The sequence below is a fragment of the Rattus norvegicus genome, chromosome 2 (assembly GCF_021556685.1).
Source record: "Rattus norvegicus strain SHRSP/BbbUtx chromosome 2, alternate assembly SHRSP_T2T, whole genome shotgun sequence".
NCBI classification, from domain to species: Eukaryota; Metazoa; Chordata; class Mammalia; order Rodentia; family Muridae; genus Rattus; species Rattus norvegicus.
In genome coordinates, this window is record NC_141535.1 from 146,234,786 (window position 1) to 146,252,191 (window position 17,406).

At 37.7% G+C, this 17,406-nt stretch overlaps 1 pseudogene; it reads left to right on the forward strand.

The window, feature by feature from the left end:
* The first annotated feature begins 1,384 nt into the window (after positions 1-1,384).
* Positions 1,385-4,102, forward strand: Mterf1-ps3 (mitochondrial transcription termination factor 1, pseudogene 3; annotated as a pseudogene).
* Positions 4,103-17,406: the final 13,304 nt, after the last annotated feature.

Below are 17,406 nucleotides of genomic sequence, written 5' to 3' on the forward strand. Positions count from 1 at the left end.
ACCTATCCCCAGTTAAATGTTTACCTCTATAACAGTACTTTGCTCATGGTGTCTATTCAAAGCAATAAAATCCAAACTAAGACATATAACAATAAACATTTTTTACAGAAAATTGACGATATCATCAAAATTATAGTTTTTATAAAAGTATTTGGTATACTAAGAAAACTTAATTTAAAAAGTTAAGTTGCTTGCTGCTCTCTTTGAAGTTGGTCGAGTTTATCCTAACACCTTGATCATGCAACCCAAATTCCCTACCAATGAGCTACATCCAGCCATTGTTTTCCTTTTGATGTGATACATATTCTAATTAAATATATCAATTGTTTAGATAAAACCCAAACACTCCAATTCATCCTTTAAGCTGCTAAAAATGCCTTCAAAGATTTTACAGTTAGAGCTGTGAGCATTGTTCAATTTGGACTGAATTTTAATTCTTTTTTGATAAAAATTGATCTTTCCATCAAAGTCAGTGGTTCTCAACTTATGGGTCATGAACTCCTTCAGCTCAAATATCAAATATCCTGCATGGCATATATTTACATCACACTTCATAAAGTAGCCAAATTCCAGTTATAAAGTAGCAATGAAAATAATTATATGGTTAGGGCTCACTGTATCTTGAGGAACTGTATAAAATGGTCACAGCACTGAGAAGGTCAGGAACTGCTGATCTAAGCAGTGTAACTTCACCTTGGATCATATCACACTAACACTCATGCTCAAAAATTCCACAAGAAAATCAAGATCATAACGCAAAGATAGTAATTAGAGCTACTTCTTATTTTCAAGTTTACCATGCCATGATGGTTGTGAGGTTTTTTTCCAGTATTAACACTTAGGTCAAAATGGTTAATTTGGTTGGAAAGAAATGTCTTCAGAGAATAGTGTACACTTCTGAGAATGTGTGAAAGGACTGACCAAACTAAGGAGAGCTGCCTGAACATGCATGTCATCACATACAGGATACTACTGTGAAGCAGGAAAAGGACAAACAGGTAGAAGCCCAGTTTGGCAACCCTCTCTGTTTCCTGGCTGCCATCTGTACTGATTTCTTCCGGTCAGCCCCTGATGCCTACTATGCAGCCTATGAAACCGAGAGCCCAAACAGTTCTTTCTTCTTTTTAAATCGTTTCTTTTGGCATTTTCTTAACATGGGGAATGGTTCCTTTATTTTGTTTTTGTATAAAGCAATCAAGGTATCTTTATACTTGGATCTTAATTTGTTTCATACAGTGGGTCCTGTTTGTTTTGTACTATGGATCCTGACAGGAGCTGAAGTGGGGCTGAGGCTTTAGCTAGAGCCTCAGTAGGGATCACTGCTCATCCTCAGATAAGTACTTATATTTTTTTTGTGTGTGTAAAGCATTGACTCCTTGTTAACATGATGGTATGTAGTCAGCATGAACAGGATAGGGATCAAACGGAATTTGATATAATATGAACATCTTTGTTTCTTAGTAATTGAGTGAAATGATCAATTTAATTTAAGGATTTTTCAATCAAGTATCTGTACAACATAAGTTTAAATAGTGAAAGTAGAAGAAAGACGTCCATGAGTTTGATAGAATAAAAAAACAAAGCATTACTAATCACTATATCAATCAGTTAAAAATTCCGTAAAAAATTAATATTTTACAAAGTGGGTGTTTGGGTTGGCTTGCATGATAGCAACTAAGAGGTCCAACACTACTACTATTACTAGAGACTTAGAATTTTATCGCGGCTCACTACACACATCTGGATGACTCTCCAGGGCCATTCTGGCACTGAATATCTGGAGGACTCCCTGAAACCTTCTATTCTTCTCCAGTGTTGGAAGGCTGATGTTCTGATGCCTATGAAGCATGGTAGCTTTGGCAGCATGAGGGTAGATGCCCTCAAGATGGCAGACTGCAAAGGTAGCATCTGATTTCCTTCCCATCTCTTTATTTCTAGGCTGCTACAGGGAGGTACTGCCTAACACAAGAGTCCCTCAGTTAATCCTTTCTGGAAATACCTGCATAGACACATCCAGGGGTGAGTCTCTTAGTTGATTCCACATCCAGTCAATGTGACAATCAAGTAGTAAGAAAAACATGACCTGAGAAGTCGTGGCAGGAAAAGATGGCAGGACTTGAAAAGCTTTGGACTATCCCATGATTATGGCACCAAGAACCATCTAGAGTGTGAGAAAGGACCGCCCAGACCTGAAGGGACCCAGTCAACAGTTCTCTGCACCCAAATCCTATGGGAGGGAGAGCTAAACCTTCAGAGGGGCAGACACACCTGGGAAGCCAGAAGAGACTACACTCTGCCCACATTTCTGACTCTAGAGGAAAACACCTAAGGCCATCTGGGACCCTGGTGCCCGGGGGCTCCCGGAAAAGGCTGTGCAGGTCCTCCTGGTTGCCGCCCTTAGGGAGAGCTCAAAAGCAGACTCCCACGAGCAACTTGAGCCACGGAACCACAGGTCAGACCAACTTTTCTGCTCCAAGCGACTTGCCTGGTGGACTCAGGACACAGGCCCAGAGGAACAGCTGAAGACCAGTAGACAGGAAAGACTACAGGCCCGAAAGCAGAACACTGTGTTCCCATAACTGGCTGAAAGAAAACAGGAAAACAGGTCTACAGCACTCCTGACACACAGGCCTATAGGACGGTCTACCCACTGTCAGAAATAGCAGAACAAGGTAACACCAGAGAAAACCTGATGGCGAGAGGCAAGCGCAGGAACCCAAGCAAGAGAAACCAAGACTACATGGCATCATGGGACGCCAATTCTTCCACCAAAGGAAACACTGAATATCCAAACACACCAGAAAACCAAGATCTAATTTCAAAATCATATTTGATCATGATGCTGGAGGACTTCAAGAAAGACGTGAAGAACCCCCTTAGAGAACAAGTAGAAGCCTACAGAGAGGAATCGCAAAAATCCCTGAAAGAAATCCAGGAAAACATAAATAAACAGGTGAAGGAATTAAAAATGGAAATAGAAGCAATAAAGAAAGCACAAAGGGAAACAACCCTGGATATAGAGTGTGAGAAAGACCTTCCTCTTTGATTTAAGAGGTGGGTGCCCCAATATTCAGCAGAAGTTTTCCTCAAGTCGATTTCATTCGGGCCCTTTAGTGTGGAATGTAACAGTAAAGACGGGGAGTCTTTGGAAAATGGGGACCTACTCATCAATGGCAGTTGATCTCGACATGGCAGAGGACAGCCTGGAGTTTTACGAATGAGCAGGAGCTGAAGACGTTCCTTCTATTCAAAGAGCAAGTGACAAAGTGATTGGTAGCATCATATCAAGATATCCACGAGCCATAACACGCACTCTTGAAAGTCTTTCAAAACTGTGGGATCTGTGGAGAGAGATTATGGCATCAGACCTTGAAATTGTAAATATTTTGGAGTGTTCTCCTGAATCCTTCTTTCGGTCTAATAACAACCTAAACTTAGAGAATAACATAAAGTTCCTCTGCTCTGTTGGGTTGACTCATAAGTGCCTCTGCCGACTGTTGACCAGTGCTCCCAGGACCTTCTCCAACAGTCTGAATTTGAATAAACAAATGGTTGAAGATTTGCAGGAGACCAGCATATCCTTACGCCACAACATTCCCACAAATTTTTGTCAGGAAGGTAATTTGTAAAAATCCTTCCATCTTAATTCAGAGCACCAAACGTGTGAAAATTAACATTGAATTTTTACAGACACCGTTCAACTTAGACAAAGAGGACCTGCTGCTTCTGGTATGTGGTCCAGGAGCTAGAATCTTACCTTTCCTAGGACTGTACCAAAAGAAACTACACAAACATCAAAAAGAGGCTGCTCTCTCTCGGATGCCCTGAGGAGGAGGTACAGAAGTTTGTCCTAAGCTATCTGAATATGATCTTCTTGTCAGAGAAAAAGTTCAATGATAAAATAGACTGCCTCCTAGAAGAGAAAATCAGTACTTCACAAATACTTGAAAATCCAAGGGTATTAGACTCGAGTATACATACTTTAAAAACTCGCATCAGAGAGTTGGCACATGCTGGATATGACGTGAGCACCTCAAGCATTGCTCTGCTGTCCTGGAGTCAGAGACGATATGAAGCTAAACTGAAGAGATTAAGTGAATAGGCCAGTGCAGGTGGAGTCCCAAGGAATCTGACAAGTAGAGTGCTGGTTCCAGTTTGGACTTTTCAAACAGGAGAGATTAATTTTTTAAATAAATATTTAAAAATATATAAGACTAAAAAAAAAAGAAAAACATGACCTGATAATATGAAGATAATACATCTTCTGTCAAGTAAGCACTACAATAGATATAGCAAAATGTAATCATGCCGCAAAGGAGAAAATTTCATTGTAGTTATAAGTTCAAAATTGCTTAAACCTTTTTGATAAATGAAACATGATATCAACAATTGAATTTAAGTTAAATACAGAATTTTGGGTAAACTGAGCATTACACAAAATGGTTGATATGTTTGATGTTTTTGGTATCATGTAAACTTAGCAGCATACTTAGAATATCCATAATCAAGAATTCAACTAAAATTGGTTTGTAAGATTTGCAACTCTACTAAATTAATTTTTACTTGTACTACTCTTCAATACATTTTCACAGTTTAAATTACATTTAGTCTAATTCATGAAAACCCCAATTCTGCATTGTTTCTAGTATGGATATGTCTTAAGAGAATACACTAATGAAAACATGTTTTAATATTTTCTTTATTCTTGATAAATTCATACATATATACAATAAAATATGTTTATTTTAGCCTCCATTTCTCCCCTCCAGCTCTCAGAACAAGCTCCCAAGCCTCCCACTCCCTATTTCATGAATTTTTTTTATAACCCACTCCAGCAAGTGCTGCCTATGTGTGCCTTTAATAACACATGTGTGGAGATCAGAAAAAAACTTTCAGGAGTTTCTTCTCTCCTTCAATTGTGGATTCTTCAAACAAAAATCCAGTTGTCCAACACCATGTGCCATCACCATGGAGATATAACTGCAACCCAGAAGATGCACTGTTTTCATTTTATCTTTTATAAATGCATAGTTTTAAAATGGAAATAAAACTCCTTTTAAATGTCTGAAAAATAGAAAAAAAACTACAAAACTAAAAAAAAAAAAAAAAAACTCCATATAAGCCAGAGACATCTTTCTATTCGGTCTTTATTACCAACATTAGCATAAGGCATTGAAATTTCTGATTTCACTGGGCCTGCTTAATACATTATAGAAATTGCTCTGATAAATATTCATGGTTCCTATATATGACTAATTCAAAAGTATTCCTTTTCTCATTTGTTGAGTGAATGCATGAATAAGAATATAGTTCTTCTGTCCTCAGATAATGATGGGTGACCTGTGCATACTCTTTCTCCATGTAGAATCCAGGAACTTGTCTGATAAACAAGGGATAATCATGTTTTACTGGGCAATTAGGGGCATGGTAACATGACTGTTGTTATTTTCTGTCCTCTATCTCTTGGCAGCCACCGGTCCAAGTACTACTTTGCTCTTTCTCACACAAAAGGAAGCTATACCTTTAGTAGTTACCACGTCTATTACTTATTACGATATAAACTTTCTTCCAATGTAAAATTCAAGGAATAATTTCTGTAACGTCTCTCTGGCAAGGTCAGTTTCCTTTAGAAATGAAATGATGCTTAGAGTTAGGATGAGATTTTTCTTTTAAAAACGGTGGAAATAGTTTTCTGTCAGTGTTTTTACCTGATGGTCCTTAAAAGCGATCCATCATCGGCTACCCACGATGGCAGGGTCCTGTCAAGTCTCCCTGCACTCAGCATTCAACATAATAGAGCAAGACACTGGTGGGACATACGATCCCAGAAAACTGAGGACAAAAGGGACTAAGTCAGCCATTATGGTCTGCTGTAACTCTCCAGAAGAAAATATACTTAGTTAAAAAAAATAACTGGCCATTTCCCTGGACAGAGCCCGTTTTGAGTGAAGTTATGAAAACCATCTGTATGTCTAGACACAGCCAAAGACAAAGTGTCTGCAATAGCATATTAAATAATAAAAATGAACAAATTAAAAAATGGATAGATGTTAGAGGGTGTTAGTAATCTTGCTAAGGTGCTGAAGGGCTAGTTTAAAATTTCAAACTTCTTAAAGTCCCGGTACAGTCACTATTCCAATATGTGTAAGTTATTAAAATACCAATTTCAAAGAAAACTTAACAATATATAAAAGCTGAATGACTTTGATTTATTTAGATACTCCAAATTCTTCCAATACAATTTTAATTTTCAGTGTGCAATAATTAAATCTCACCTAAATTGTTTAATATTATGTGATTCCTTTAAAACTTTGACTACGTTCTTCAATTCATCCTTCAATTCTTCTTGCTCCAATATAGAAATATTGCTGTTTTTTGTATGTTGATATGGTTTGCATCCTTGGTAGGCTCCTTTCTCGTGTCTAATAGGTTTCAGTCACCTTTGGTTATTCATTTATTTTCTATTCTATCACCTGGAAATTCAGTCTAGCCTTGCTGTAATCATTTTTCCTTACCTACATCATCAAGCAAGATCCTGTAACACAATGTTGGATAGAAGAGATAAGATTGCTTTTGTCTTCTTTACGGTCTTACAAAATGTTCAGTATGGTAGCTCTGAGTCTTCTTACTGACATCACTTTATAAAATGAGAAAATTTTATTATATTCCAGCTTGGTTGGCATTTTTATCTTGAAGGTTCATTTTCTGTTTCTGAGATGACTGCATAGGTCTTGCTCTTTAACACTATGGCATAATATATTAAGTGATTTTGGGGTATTACAGTAAGCTAATATGCCCAAGATAACTTCCTTTTGTCCGTGATATTAATTTACTTCATATATTGCTAAATCCAGTTTGCTAGCATTTGTTTGGTATTTTTGAACCTATATTTAGAAGATCTATTGTGGGTAATTTCTAATATTACATTTTTTATTGAAAATAAATTTTGGTTTTTTTTAAATACAATATATTCTGGTTATGGGTTCCCCTTCCCCAACTCCTCCTAGGTCCTCTTACCTCCCTACCAAACAAAACCAAAACCTTTTCTTGTTCTCTCTCATTAGAAAACAAACCTGCATCTAAAAATAATAAGATAAAATAAAAACAAATGAACAGGAATGGGGCAAAACAAACAAGTAAGCGGAATAAAGGAAGCCAGAGGAAAAGCACAAGAAACATGAATAAATGCAGCAACACTCCCATTGGTACACACAGAAATTCAATAAAAACACAAAACTGAAACCATAAAATATAAGCAGATGGTCTTGAAGGTAAAACATGAATAAGTAATTAGGGAAGGAAGGAACTGAGTAAAGGAGGGAGGGAGGGAGAGACAAAATACTGCACAGGAAAAACACAATGAAACAAAAGCAAACAAACAAACAAACAAACAAAAAAACACAACACAGCAAAACAAACCAAACAAAAACTCCCAAAATACCATTCAGTTCGGTTTCTATTGGCTACTGACTGCTGGCCATTTGGTCTGCCATTACATGTGGTTTGCACTTAATGAGATGCCATTTATGATCAATTATCAATTAGAAACAGCTTCTGGTTTAGTAATGGAGGCCTGTATCCACTTTTGCCCTTAGACCTTTGTAAGACTTGTTCATGCTGCCGCATCTTTGTGAGTTCATTTGTGCATTAGCTCTGATGTGTCTGGAAGGCACCGTTTACTAGCTGTCTTTCATTCCCACTACCTCTTATAATCTTTCTATCTCTAAACCCTAAAGACAGGGATTTCCCTTCTTAGATGGGGAAACAAAATCCTCATGGGAGGAAATACAGCGACAAAGAGTGAGGCAGAGACTGAAGGAAAGGCCATCCAGAGACTGCCCTACCTGGGGTACATCCAATATGCAGCTGCCAAACTCAGTCACTATTGCTGATGCCAAGAAGTGCTTGCTCACAGGAGCCTGATGTGATGTCTCTTGAGAAGCTCTCCCACAACCTTACTGATACAGATGAGAATGATTGCAGCTATCCATCAGACTGTGCACAGGAATCCCAATGGAAGAGTTAGAGAAAAGACTGAAAGAACTGAAGGGGTTCACAGCTCCATAGGAAGAACAACCAGACCCCCCAGAGCTCCCAGGGACTAAACCACCAACCAATGGTTACACATGGAGGGACTCATGACTGCAGCTTGATATGTAGCTGAGGATGGCAGTGTATGGCATTACTTGGAGGAAAAGCCCTTGGTCCTGTGAAGGCTCATTTCCCAAGTGAAGGGGAATGCCAGGTTTTTGAGCTGGGAGTAGGTGGGTGGGAAGGAGAGCATTCTCATAGAAGCAGGGGAAGGGGGAGATTCTGGAAAGGAGATTACATTTGAAATGTAAATACATAAAATATCCAATAAATAAAATTAAAATGAAAAAAATGAAAAAAATAGAGGGGGATTTCTTGGAGACAGCTCACTGAATGTCCCGAGGTCTCTTTCTCTCTCTCTCTCCTTTACATTGTTCAGTTGTAGGTCTCTGTGTTTGTTCCCATCTATTTCATACAGAAGCTTCTCTCATGATGACTGATTAAGACACTAATCTATCAGTACAGCAGAAAGTTCCTTTAGCAGACCAGTAGTACTTGGTCTTTTTCTTGTTTGCGCATTATAGTATATTAACCTTTAAAATAAATTTAGAATTTCTCTGTCCTCTTGAATTTTTGAAAAAAATAGTTTATTATTTAGCTTCTAGAATTTACCAGTGAGCTTTCTTTATTTGGAGTTTTAATTTCTTAATTTAAACTCCATCATGATCATTATTACTCATCATTATTACCATCACCATTATGTGTGTGTCTGTACACTATGTAAGATTATTCCAGGAATAATCACAAGTCAAGTGCTTCTGGGCTATCTCAGCAGCCTAAAATTTTGCCAATAATTTCTCTCTTTATTGCTTATTTTTTACTTACATTTCAAATATTATTCCCTTTCCCTGTTTCCCATCCACAAGCTCCCTCTCCCATCCCATTCCCCTTCTATAAAAGTGTTCCCCTTCCCCAACCACCTTCCTTTCCCGCCTCTCCACACTAATATTCTCCTACACAGGAGGAGTCCAACCTTGGCAGGACCAAGGGCTTCTCCTCCCATTGGTGCCCAACAAGGCCATCCTCTACTACATATGCAGTTGGAACCATGGTCTGTCCATGTGTACTCTTTGTGTAGTGATATAGTCCCTGGGAACTCTGGTTGGTTGAAATTATTGTTCTTATGGGGATGCAAGCTCCTTCAGCTCCTCCAATGCTTTCTTTAATTCCTCTAACAGGGACCCCCCTTCTCAGTTCAATGGTTTATTGCTAACATTCGCCTCTGTATTTGTCATACTTGGGTTGAGCCTCTCAGGAGATGGTTATATCAGACTCCTGTCAACATGCAATTCTTGGCTTCATCAATATTATCAAGTTTATATATATATATATATATATATATATATATATATATATATATATATATATATATGGGCTGGTTCTCCAGGTGGGGCAGGCTCAGAATAGCAATTCCTTCAGTTTCTGCTCCAAACTTTGTCTCCATATCCCCTCCTATGAATAATTTTGTTCCCCCCTTTTAAGAAAAACTGAAGCACCCACATTTTGATTGTCCTTCTTGAGTTTCATGTGGTCTGTAGATTGTATATTCGGTAATTCAAGCTTTTGGGCTAATAGTCACTTATCAGTGAGTTCATACTTTCTGTGTGTGTGGTTTTTTTGTGATTGTGTTATCTCACTCAGCATGATATTTTCAAGTTCCATTCCTTGCCTATGAATTTCATGAAGTTGTTGTTTTTGATAGCTGAGTAATATTCCATTGTGTAGATGTACCACATTTTCTGTGTCTATTCCTCTGTTGAAGGGCATCTGGGTTCTTTCCAGCTTCTAGTTATTATAAATAAGGCTGCTATGAACATAGTGGAGCACGTGTCTTTCTTATATGTTGGAGCATCTTTTGGGTATATGCCCAAGAGAGGTATAGCTGGATCCTCAGGCAGTTCAATGTCCAATTTTCTGAGGAACCTCCAGACTGATTTCCAGAATGGTTGTACCAGTCTGCAATCCCACCAACAATGGAGAAGTTGTTCCTCTCTTTCCACATCCTCGCCAGCATCTGCTGTTGCTCGAGTTTTTGATCTTAGTCTTTCTGACTGTACTTCTGAGAGTCCATTTCTCTCTCCCAAGGAATTTGGTTACAGAGAGCTGTGGGAGCCATTCAGCTCCTGGCTCAGGGAGAAACTGAATGTCCCAGACTACTCCTGCCTTTGTGTGTCCTGAAGCTACCAGGTGGGTCACTTCGAGCAGAAGAGTAGGTCTTACCTCTGCTCTCAGGCGTGTCAGCACTCCTGGTGACTGGTTTTGGCTCTAGGTGCAGGCAGAAACCAGAAAGGTACTGCTTCTGATTGTTCCTAGGTTCCTGTGCCCGCAGGGCATAGAGGACACTAGGCAAGTTACTTTTAGGTCAGTAATGTGGGTAGAAGTAGTTGTCTCCTCTGAGCTCTTAGGATTGTCTGCACTTTTGTGAGTCCAGTTGTCTCCCCCACTGGATTTGAGTACAGAGAGCTGTGGAACCAGTTCAGTTCCAGATGCAGGCTGAACTGAAAGGTAACTGCCACTGACTGCTGGTGTGTTCCTCCACTATTTTCTTTACTTATTAAACAATTACATTCATAGTATCTATTTCTTCATTCCTCAGTTTTATTCTAGGATTTTGTTTATATAATTTAAATTACCTAATTGGTTTTCACATGACTATTTATACTTTCTCTTCAAAATATTTTTCCATCTATATGGCTAATAATATTATTTTCTAATTAGCATTACTTAAGTTTTGTCAGAATTCTTTTTCAAAACCACTGTTGGTGTCAGATTTATATATTACAACTTTATAATCTATGTTTTGTTCCTTTTCTTATGTTTGTTGTAGATTCAGTGTTTCTTTTTCCAGCATCCCACCATAGCAGTCTATCTTGTTAATATTCCTGGTAAGGCACTGGTTATAGATAGAGGGCTAGAATTCATGCTAAGGTAAATTGAGGTGGGTGCAGTGAGGCTAGAAATAAAAGGGAATTGTTAGTTTTAAAATTTGACATAGCTTCTTTCTATTCTAAACAGGGCTTAGTGTACTTTCTTCAATATATATTTTGTTTAGTATTTGTATCCCCTCAGGACAATTTATATAAGCTGTACATGATTTTAGTAACATGTAACTATAAGCATTCTCAAAAATGTTAGTCTTCATGACAACATTCATAACTGTGGTTCAAATTTAAGAAATTAAAACCTTTTTTAAATGTTCTTTTTATTTTTACACTCAAGATTTTATTCCCCTCCTGGTTCACCCTCCTCCTGTTCCACACCCCATACCTCCTTCCCACTCCCCCTGTCTCCCGTAGGATTTCCCCACCCCATCCACCCTGCCAGACCTCTAAACTCCCTGGGGCCTCAAGTTTCTTGGGGGTTAGATGCATCTTCTCTGACTGAATGCAGTCCCAAGAGTTCTCTGCTGTATATTGTTAGGGGCTTCGTATCAGTTGGCATATGCTGCCTGATTGGCGAGCCAGTGACTGAGATATCTCAGGGCTCCAAGTTAATCGAGACTGATCGTCCTCTTTTTTTTTTTTTTTTTTTTTTTTTTGGTTCTTTTTTTCCGGAGCTGGGGACCGAACCCAGGGCCTTGCGCTTCCTAGGTAAGCACTCTACCACTGAGCTAAATCCCCAGCACCCTGATCGTCCTCTTACAGGGTCGCCCTCCTCCTCAGCTTCCTCTAGCTTTCCCCTAATTCAACCACAGGGGTCAACAGCTTCTGTAGATTGGTGTAAATATCTGCATCTGACTCTTTCAGCAGCTTGTTGGGTCTTTCAGAGGGCAGTCATGATAGGTTCCTTTTTGTTAGTGCTCCATAGTCTCAGTAATGGTGTCAAGGCTTGCCCTTCCCCTTGAGCTGGATCCCCTTAAGAGCCTATCTCTGGGCTTTCTTTTCCTCAGGATCTTCTCCACTTCTATCCCTGAAGGAACAATTTCAGACAGGAACAATTATGGGTAAAAGTTTTGACTGTGGGATAGACCTACTCTTCTTGATGCCTTGTCTTCTTGCTGGAGGTGGGCTCTACATATTCCTTCTCCCCACTATAGGGCATTTCATCTAGGGTTTGAGTCCTGAGGGTCTCTTACCTCCCAGGTCTGTGGTGCTTTCTGGAGGGTCCTCTCAGCCTCCTTTCTCCCAAGGTCGCCTGTTTCCATTTCTGCTGGCCCTCAGGGCTTCAGTCCTTTTCCCCCAACCAATATCAGATTGTGTTCCCCTCCCCCCTTTCCCTCCACAGTCCCTTCCTCCATCCCCCCCTTGTGCTTGCTTTCTTCTCCCTCCCAAGTTGGAGTGAGGCATTATCACTTGGATCCTTCAGCTTGTTGACATTTTTGAGTTCTGTGGATTATATCTTGGTTATTCTGTACTTTTTTGACTAATATTTACGTATTAGTGAGTGTATACTGTGCAAGTCCTTTTGGGTCTGAGTTACTTCATTCAGTATGATATTTTCTAGTTCTATCCATTTGCCTGCAAAACGCAGGATGTCCTTGTTCTTAACAACTGAGTAGCATTCCATTGTGTAAATGAACCACATTATCTGTATCCATTCTTCTGTCGTGGGACATCTGGGTTGTTTCTAGCTTGTGGTTATCACAAATAAGCCTGCTATGTGAATATAGTGGTCTGGTGGGCCAACTTTTAGGTATCTTCCCAATAGTGGTATTGTTGGGTCTTTAGGTAGATCTATTTCAAATTTCGGAGGAACTTCCAAATTGATTTCCAGAATGGTTGTATCAGTTTGCAATCCTACCAACAATGGAGGAGTATTCTCTTTCTCCATATCTTCACCAAAATGTGTTGTAACCTGAAGTTTTGATCTTAACCATTCAGATTGGTGTTAAGGTGGAATTTCAGGGTTGTTTTGATTTGCATTTCTCTGATCTCTAAGGACTTTGAATGTTTCTTTAGGTGCTTCTCAGCCATTCACTATTCCTCTGTCGTGAATTTTTTGTTTTGTAATATACCCCATTATTTGTTTGGAGTTACAAATATGGGTCTATTTTTATATTAAATAGTGAGGGTCTAACTGTTAGACCCTCACTATTTATTGAAAATGCTTTCTTTTTTTCCATTGTATATTTTTGGCTTGTTTGTTAAAGATCAAGTGTGGGTAAGTTTGTGTTTTTGTTTCTGGGTCTTCAATTCTATTTCATTGATCAACCTGTCAGTCTCTGTACCAGTACCATGTAGTTTTTATCTTTATTGCTCTGTAGTAGAGCTTGAGGTCAGGGATGATGATTCCCCCAGCCATTCCTTTATTGTTAAGAATTGCTTTAGCTGTTCTGGGATTTTGCCTTTCCAGATGAATTTGAGAATTGCTTTTTCTATATCTTTGAAGAATTGTGTTGGGATTTTGACGTGGATTGCTTTGAATCTGTACACCACCTTTGTTAGGATGGCCATTTTTACTATGTTAATTCTACCAATTCATGAGCATAGGAGGTCTCTTCATTTTCTGAGGTCTGCTTTGATTTCTTTCTTGAAAGACTTGAAGTTATTGTCATATCAATCTTTTACTTGTTTGGTTAGTGTTACCCCAAGATATTTTATATTATTTGTGGCTATTGTGAAGAGAGTTGTTTCCATAATTTCATTTTTAGCCTGCTTATCATTTGTATAAAGGAAGGCTACTGATTTATTTGAGTCAATTTTATATCCAGTAACTTTGCTAAAGTTATTTATCATCTAGAGAGGTTCTCTGGCAGAATTTTATTGGGGTTGCTTATGTATACTATCATATAATCTGCAAATAGTGATACTTTTATTTCTTCTTTGCCAATTTGTATCCCCTTGATCTCTTTTTGTTGTCTTATTGTTCTAGCTAGCATTTTGAGTCCTACATTAAATAGATATGGGGAAAGTGGACATCTTTGTCTTGTCTCAGAATATAATGGGATTATTTCAAATATCTCTCCATTTAAGTTGATATTGGCTGTTGGTTTGCAGTAAATTGCTTTTATTATGTTTATGTGTGGACCTTGGATTCCTCATCTTTCCAATACCTTTAACATGAAGGGGTGTTGTATTTTGTCAAATGCTTTTTCTGCATCTAAGTAGACGATCATATAATTTTTTATTAGTTTGGTCATATAGTGGATTACATTAATGGATTTTCATATATTGAACCAACCTTGCATCCCTACTCAGGATGAAGCCTACTTGATTGTGGTGAATAATGGCTTTGATGTACTCTTGGATTCATTTTGCAAGAATTTTATTGAGTATTTTTGCATTAATATTCATAAGAGAGATTGGTCTGATGTTCTCTTTTTTGGTTGGGTCCTTGTGTGGGTTCTTGGAATGAATTAGGTAGTGTTCCTTCTGTTTCTATTTTATGGAGAAGTTTGACAAATATTGGTATCAGGTCTTCTTTAAAGGTCTGGTAGAATTCTGAACTAAATCTATCTGTCCCTTGGCTTTTTTTCTTTTTCTTTTTGGTTGGGAGGTTTTAAATGACATTTATTTCTTTATGGGATATGAGCTTGTTTAGAAAGTTTACTTACTCTTGATTTAATGTTGGTATGTGGTGTCTGTCTAGAAAACCATCCATTTCATCTGCATTTTCCAGTTTTGTTGAGTATAGGCTTTTATAGTAGTATCTGATGATTTTTGTATTTCCTCTGTTTCTGTTGTCTTTTCATTTCCAACTTTGTGAATTTGGATACTGTTTCTGGGCCCTTTAGTTAGTTTGGCTGTGGGTTTATCTATTTTGTTGATTCTCTCAAAGAACCAGGTCTTGGTTTTGTTGATTCTTCATATTGTTCTCTTTGTTTCTTTATTTCAGCCCTGTATTTGACTATTTCCTGCCTTCGACTCCTCTTGGGTGAGTTTGCTTCCTTTTCTTCTAGAGTTCTTAGGTATGCTTTTAAGTTGCTAGTGTAAGATCTCTCCAGCTTCTTTACAAGGGCACTTAGTGCTGTGAACTTTCCTCTTAGCACTGCTTTCATTGTTTCCCATAAATTTGGGTATGATGTGTAAACATTTTCATTAAATTCCAGGAAGTCTTTAATTTCTTTTATTTCATCCCTGACCAAATTATCACTGTCTAGAGATTTGTTCAGTTTCCACATATATGTGGGTTTTCTGTTGTTTTTGCTAGCTTTGAAGACAAACCTTAGGCCATGGTGGTCTGATAGGATGCATGGGATTATTTCAATCTTCTTGTATCAGATGAGCATTGTTTTGTGACCAATTATGTGATCAATTTTGGAAAAGATACCATGAGATGCTGAGAAGATGGTGTATTCTTTTGTTTTAGGGTGAAACGTTATATTAATTATTTTTATGTTTTTAAAGATCGGGTCTTTCTGTACAACCCAGAGTAGTCTTGAACTGTGGTGTTGTGTAAGAATGGATATCAAAAAACAAATCTAAAGAATCAGTTCTCTTTTTCCACCCTGGGTTCCAAGGCTAGCTATGATCTCCTATCTAACCTCCACAGTGATAGGATTATAAGCATGACCCACCATGCTTTGCTTTGTCACAATTGTTAGCACTGATAACTACTAACATTATTTTAAAAAAAACAAACCTATTTCATCTTTAAATGTTTCAACTTTGACTTGAACAATAATAATACTTTACCAATATATGAGGTTCATATAGTGTTTCAAAAAGTATACTCAATAATGTAATGATCAGAATAACTAGAACATCCATGCATCAAATATTTATCCTTTTTGTACTGGGTACTGTTGTGGTAAAAATTAAAAAAAAAATAAAACAACAAAAAACCGTTTAATCCTCCTTAGTAGCTACTTTGAGATAGCCACTTAACTTTTGCAAAACACACTAGCATACTGTTACTACAGAACACTGAAAGTTATGCAACCTATCTACACTTTTGAACAGCATGGTTTTGGTTTGCTGCAGATGAAGGCAGCCCTACATCAGATTGTAGCAATACTAGAGCAAGCAACCAGAGTTTTGACACTGGGATCTGTTCCAGAGTGACATTAGACTTACAGAAAATAGCTAAGCCTCACATTATTTGCATATTGACTAATAAGTCTAAGAATGGTATTCAATTTCCTCTTTCACACAGCTAGGAAATTTGGTCAGTGTCTGAATTGGTGCTAAGAGAGCAAGGTAATCTATGTGCCCTGCCATGTTACTCCTTTAAGTTATCGAAGTCACATTTGTATCAGCACCACAATTTAGGTGGACAGGCAAATTAACAAGATTATTCTTTTTGTTGTTATTGTTTTTAAAAGATATTCTTTATTTCTTTCTATTTTATGTGCATGGATGTTTTGTATGTAGTGTTACTATATATCAAGTGCATGCAATACCCTTAGAAGCCAGAAGAGGGTTTCAGTTCCTCTAGGATTGGAATTATAGGTGGTTGTCAGTCACTATGTGGGTGCTGGAAATTAAACCTAGGTTCTCTGAAAGAACAAATAGTGCTCTTAACTGCTAAGCTGTCCATCTTTCCAGCACCTTTGTTTTTTATTTAAAACTTCTTTATAACTTAAAAGTTGTTTCAAGATCTAGAAAACATTAAAGGTGTGTGTGTGTGTGTGTGTGTGTGTGTGTGTGTGTGTGTGTGTGTGTGTTTGTAGCCAATGAGAAGACGCTAAAAATTAGCAGGTGATCATTCTGAGATGAGTCTGGCTTAGATTATATTCTATGACAGATTTGCTCTTATTGGCATGGCCAAGGAGAAATCCATTTTAGGAAAGATTCCTGTTATTTATATGCTTTTCCTGTTATTCTTAAATATATGTAGCAATCACTAGGTATTAGCCCACCCTTTTGAGAAGATCTCTGCAGAACAACGGAGATATACTGTCTTTTGGTGATGCTATATAGACAAATAAATGACTTCTTAATTCTTAATGATGGTTCTATAAGAATTCCTAAAATTATATCAATATTTATTAAGCTCTTTTATAGAGGGACTATTATCACGTTTTCTCTGACAATCAAAACTGCAATGAGAACTCTTCCAGTCTTAATGTCATGAGTTTATTGCTCATGAGATAGCAAGAAGGCATCTATTACACAGATCTTATACAAGAGGTTATAAAACTATTAACCAAAGATCATAAAAAGGGGACTAATTTACTATAGGTGCAAGGATGAAAGATAAAATATTGACTGGGTTTATCTATAGAAACCTTCACTAATACTTAGTCACAAAAATTTATGGTTTTTAATTGTCTATGAACCTGTTGAGCTTGGGACAGATGATGAATGTTTAGTCAGATAATTACTCCTGATGGATATTCATATAAACATTCTCTGTTGTAAACTTTTTACTCAATTTGTGATTTGAATTTATGTGAAAATTTGTCACAAAATTTTGACCATGTGAACATGTATT